The 6000-nt window shown below is 39.2% G+C and overlaps 1 pseudogene; it reads right to left on the bottom strand.

Moving 5' to 3' along the window:
• Positions 1 to 3574: 3574 nt before the first annotated feature.
• On the bottom strand, positions 3575 to 4288 carry LOC102389521 (annotated as a pseudogene).
• Between the last annotated feature and the right edge of the window lie 1712 nt (positions 4289 to 6000).

Raw genomic sequence — 6000 nt, forward strand, 5'->3', positions numbered from 1 at the left:
ACACATTAAATGTGTTAGTTGTATGGTATCAACAAAGCTGCTTTAAAAAGAGAAAGATTAAGACAAACATAAAATTTAATGTGTTTAATTAAACCGAAGTATAATTCTGACAAATTTTTTGATAGCAACAGTAATTAGGTTCTGTAATGTTTGTTGTTATTTAGTCACTAAGTTGTATCTGACTCTTTGTGACCCTGTGGAATGCAGCACGCCAAGCTCCTCTGTCCTCCACTGTCTCCCAGTTTGCTCAAATTCATGTCCATTGAGTTGGTGATGCTCCCTTGGAATTTCTAAGTGACTGAGAGTAATAAATATGTTTTTTGTTATGTCAATGAAGTGACTTTTGGACTGTCTTTTTTAATCACCTAAAGATGGGAGCTGGTCACCAGAGGAACCAACTGTGTGGTTGGAGGGTTGGGAACTTTCAATCCCAATCTGATTTCTGGGAGAGAGTGAGGAGCTGGAGGTTGAATTGATTGGCAATGACCAATGACGTAATCAATCATGCATGCTAAGTTGCTTCAGTCATGTCCGATCCTTTGTGACCACGTGGACTGTAGCTCACCAGGCTCCTCTGTCCATGGGATTCTCCAGGCCAGAATACGAGAGTGGGTTGCCATTTCCTCCTCCAAGGGATTTTCCTGACCCAGAGATCGAACCCGAGTCTCTTATGTCTCCTGCTTTGGCAAGCGGGTTCTTTACCACTAGTGCCGCCTGGGAATGGTGGCCGTGTCCATAAAAACCCAACAGGATTTTGGGTTCAAAGAGCTTCTAGGCCCCACGGAGTTTCTGGGAAAGCAGAGCACCTAGAGAGGAAATGGCAGCTCCAAGCCCTTACCCCATGCGTTACCTTATGCGTCTGTTCCATCTGGCTGTCCCTGAGTTATAGCCTTTTGTAATAAACCAGTCATCTAGTGAGTAAAATGTCTCTCTCAATTCTGTGAGCCTCTCTAGCAAATTAATCAAACTCAAGGAAAGAGTGGATTGTAAGAACCTCCAAAATGTAGCCAGTTAGTCAGAAGCACAGATAACAACCTTTAGAGAAGGGCAGGGTGGGGGAGGTTGTAGGTCTGAACCTTTCATCTATGAGTACCATGCTGTCTCTGAGTACATAGTGTCAGAATTGAGCTGAATTATGGGACACCCAGCATTACTTGTTATTGTGGGGAAATCTACACACACACACACACACACACAATTGGGTCCAGGAACCTGTAAGTTTTGATAAAATATTTGTTCATGATAGACAGTTCTCAATGTTCTCGCTCTCTGAAGCAGAACATAGTCACTTCGGTAAAAGTTATAATAAAGGTGATTGAAACTATACCAGGAGCAATAGTGTTAGAGGACTATATTGTGTATTAGAATGTTTGCGCATGAGAAAATAAAAGCAAACTGAAAATGTCAAGTAAACTAAAATATGTGTTTGTATTTGGAAAATCTGGAAAACGACATGTTTGTATTTTAGACAAAATTTTCAGATCAGGCTGACTTGTCCAAGGATTAAAGCTTACTCGATTACATGAACTTGGATTTTGTATAAAATTGCCTCTGAGTCAGTCATTTCTATGAGGAAGTGGTTTTTTTGTTGTTGTTTTCTTTAACTCTTTTAAAGTATTAGAAGCTCAGTTTCTTTGTGTTCTGGGAATTTGGGCAATATTGGATTTATGTAAGCTCTTGTTAGTCCCTATAAACCAATCAGAACAAATCTCCTTTAATTTGAAAGTTTTTATAATCTAATTTGTTAACACCCTTAGGAGGTAGGAAAATATTCCAAGCTGGAATAATGAGATTTCAGGCTTTTCTCAAAGAAGTAAAAAAAATAATAATAAAAAGAAAAAAACCTCTAAAAACAAAAAGTCTTTTCTCATTTATAGGCCTACAGGCAGTCTTTCATTTTACAATTTGCAGCTTCAGTTTTACAACTTTAGCAGAATAGTAGTACAACTAGTCATTCGAATAGACATGGAATCACAAAACTCAGTCCAGATCTCAAAGGGCTCTTCTCCTTTCCATTAGGCACAAAATATTTTAAAGTGACTTATCTCACAAATAAACAATCAGACAAACAAAAAGCACTAACAAACCAAACAATCTCTATCATATCTCACCCAACAGAGAGACTTCATCATCCCCTGGCAGAGATTACCAAACAGCAATCATAAAACTAGATTCCTGACCTTTGCTGCTAACCTTGGGAGAAACTCATCTTCCCAGCACAATTAAATTCTTTTTTTGTTGTTGTTGGTTTTTTGTTTTTATTTTGCTGCTCTACGGCTTGTAGGATCTTGGTTCCCCCACCAGGGATTGAACCTGGGCCCTCGGTAGTGATAGAACAGAGTCCTAACCACTGAATAGCCAGGGAATTTCCTGATTAACTTCTAGTATTAACAGATTATCAGGAATGCAATTCAGCCTGGCATAGAGGGCCCTATGGAAAGGGGCCCAGCTCAAAAGACAAGTTAGACAAATCACAGACAGACTTGACCAGAAACCGAAACAAAGAATGAAAAGGAAAAACGGAGAAGCATTGTTAGCAAAAGTAATGTTCTAGGCTTCCCTCATAGCTCAGTAGGTAAAGAATCTGCCTGCAATGCAGGAGACCCAGGTTCGATTCCTGGGTTGGGAAGATCCCCTGAAGAAAGAAATGGCAACCCACTTTAGTATTCTTGTCTGGAGAATCCCATGGACAGAGGAGCCTGGTGGGCTGCAGTCCAAGGGGTCGAAAAGTCAGACATGACTGAGCAACTAACACTTTCACTTTTTCTACTTTGAATTCCTTGTATCACAGCGTGACCTGTGGGAGAGAGGGGAAGGGAATGCCAAAGAGGTTCAGATTAAATTGCACTTGAGATCTCTTACTCCATACACATCTTTCTCTTTTGCCTCTTTTGTTCTCTGACATGTCTCTTTGTGTCTTCACATCTCTTTGAGGATGCCTTGCCTCTCCTCTACTCCCTCCAACTTCCTGTCCTGGTCCCTACCCTACCCTAAACACACCATGAAGAGTGGAGTTCTATCTGAAATCTAACTTGAGTGATTTCTTTTGAAGTTTCTCACCTGGAAACTGAGGAGGAAATTTTATATGGAGGGATCATCAACTCTCATAGTCCCCCAACATTCATTCCATTGGACTTTTAGACTTCTTCATGACTCTTCCTCAATTTGCATCTTGGAAGAAGAGATGATGGAAAGGAAATGTATAAGAATAGGGGCAATGGACTTGCCTGGTGATACAGTGGATAAGAATCTGCCTGCCAATGCAGGGGACACAGATTTGATCCCTGATTGGGGAATACTACTCATACTGTGGAACTAAACCTATGTGCCATGACTACTGAGCCTGTGCACCTAGAGCCTGGGCTCCACAACAGGAGACGCCACCGCAATGTACTGCAATGAGGAGTGGCCCCTGCTCGCCACAACTAGAGAAAGCCCGTGAGCAGCAACGAAGACCCAGCACAATCAAAACTAAGTAAATAAATTTATAAATTATTTTTTAAAAAAGAATAAGGATGGGGTGCATTGGAGATAAGATGGAGATGGCAATAAAGACAGATTCACCATCATCAAGGATGGGTAGTGGAAAAGGGTAGAAATGTACCCTGGAAGAAGCAGGAACTGATGATAAAGATGAATGAAACTGAAGACAAAAATGAAGATGGAGATGCTGATGGAATGGAGACCAGATAGAGATGGGGATGGGATAGAATCTGAGGATTTGATATGGATAGGAATGAGAATAAAGATGGAAAGAAGGATCTGTAGGGATGGGGAATGGAGCTGAGGAGAGGAGTACAGAGATGGGGATGAGAGTGGAGGTAGAATGGGAATGGAAACAGGAATAGGATGGAATCATGAAACGTCACTTGGTATCTCCAGCACCTTCCGCTTTCTGAGCCTTGTCTGTTTTGGTAGCTCCATTTTTTGCAGGGTTATTCCCATCCTTGCTAGCATCACTCCTTTTCCCTTTGGGTGCCTTCTCTCTCTTCTTTGCAAGTGCCTTTTTAGGCTTGGGCTCTGACTTTGGAGGAGCAGGTTTAGCAATAACCTTGTAGATCTTCTCTGTGGTTTGTCCTTCACCTTGGCTTTGTTTCCTCTAGCATCCCCTTCAGTCTTTCTCTTGGGCAAAATGGCAGAGGGACTAAGGTGCTAGACACACAGGGATGCTGTTGTGCACGGGTTTTGTTTAGTCCACGGATCACTCTTCCCTCTTCTTCGTTGTTCCCGTCATTGGTAATTCCTATCCAATGACATTCCCACAAATATTTTACGATATACTTGTCATGTTGGCATTTTCTTTGGGATTGCATTGAATCTATAAATCTATTTGAAGAGACTAAATACATTCTTCCAATCCATAAACATGTCTTTCTATCTCTCTAGATCTTCTGTAGTGCTCACTTCAGCAGCACATAAACTATTTTGATCTTCTGTAATGTCTATCATTAGAGTTTTACCATTTTCCCTGAAGAGGTCTTGTACATATTTTGGTAGACATATTCCAAGGACTTCTTTTTTTTTTTTAATACCATTGTGAGTTTTTTATTTCAATTTTTGTTTTCTTACAGGAATATAGAAATAAAATTGATTTTGTTAATGCTGGTTTTATATCTAGCAACTGTGCTGTTTTATTTATTTAATCTTTACATTATTTAAGGTTTTTAAATACCTAAAATCATAGGGTCTTCAAATAATGCCAATTTTGTTTCTTCCATTCCAGTCCTTTATCTTTTCATTTTTCCCTTTTCATACATCACAGACTATGACCTCGAGGACAGTGCTGAATAGAAGCAATGATTGCAGGCATTCATGTCTTGTTCCCATCTCAAAAGGAAAGCTTTGTTGCTTGCTACAGGGTTTTTGTAAACAGCTTTTATCAGGCTAAGGAAATGTCATTCTATTCTTAGTTTGTTAGGAGTGTTCATGAATTGATATTAAATGTTATCAAGTGCTTTTTCTATGTCTATTGAAACTGTCATATGATTTTTCTTATAACTTGTGAATGTGGTGAATAAACTTATCGATATTTTAAATGTTCAAACTAAAGGTATTTATTAGTTGGATTTACATATCTGAAATTCTGTCTTGGTTACTGTTGAAACAGCTTCCACAGATTTCAAATTAATTTTTTTTTTTAATGTTCATGTTAGAGGAAGGACTCTCTTACATTCAACACCAAAATCTGTTTTCTGAAACCTCCAGCCAATCTTCTCCCACAGTTACCTGAACAAAAGGGTATAGGTCAACCCTCTAGTACTTTGACAATTAAATTCACTTTAGCTGTTCCCTTTAAAAGTATGTAAAATTGCAAATCAAAAGAGAAAACTGGAACTGTTTGCAGTTTGGATGGATATAGAGCTTATTTCACCTTGATTCAATACCTTTTAATACATACTTGGCAGAATTTCTATAAATCTCAGCAACTTAATTCCACTTAACTAAAATTTCACAGGAAAATCCAGTCTTTGAGCATAAAGGGTAATTTTACCTTTTCTTTATTGGTTAGCACTTTAAATTTTTCTAAAAGAATAATTATTCATAATTTCTAGCAAGTACCATAACTTTCCCCCCTCTCTCATTAAAAATAAATCTCAATTGCACATTGTTTCTTCAGTTTAAGTAAACAGAATTTTTGAAAGCAGAGATGAAACCTTCTGGCTGTTTAGGTGAGTTGGCAGAGATCCTGACCCCTCATTCTTTTATCCAGAAACCACACCCAGCAGCTGTCACATAGCCACTGAAACAGCCTGTATCTCTTCAGCCTTGCAAAGACTTTGTATATCTCAAAAGCTTTGAGTCTGTGAAGGGATAAAGAAAATGTGGTGTATAGCTGAACTATTGTTCAGCTTTAAAAAGGAAGGAAAAGGGTGGGGGAATTCAATGAAGGTGGTCAAAAGGTACAAATCCTAGTCGTAAGATAAATGAGTACTGGGCGTGTAGGGGCCAGCATGGTGACTGTAGCTAACGCTGCTGTGTGGTGTATTTGAAGGTTGCTAA

The sequence above is a fragment of the Bubalus bubalis genome, chromosome 6, assembly GCF_019923935.1.
Source record: "Bubalus bubalis isolate 160015118507 breed Murrah chromosome 6, NDDB_SH_1, whole genome shotgun sequence".
Taxonomy (NCBI): Eukaryota; Metazoa; Chordata; class Mammalia; order Artiodactyla; family Bovidae; genus Bubalus; species Bubalus bubalis.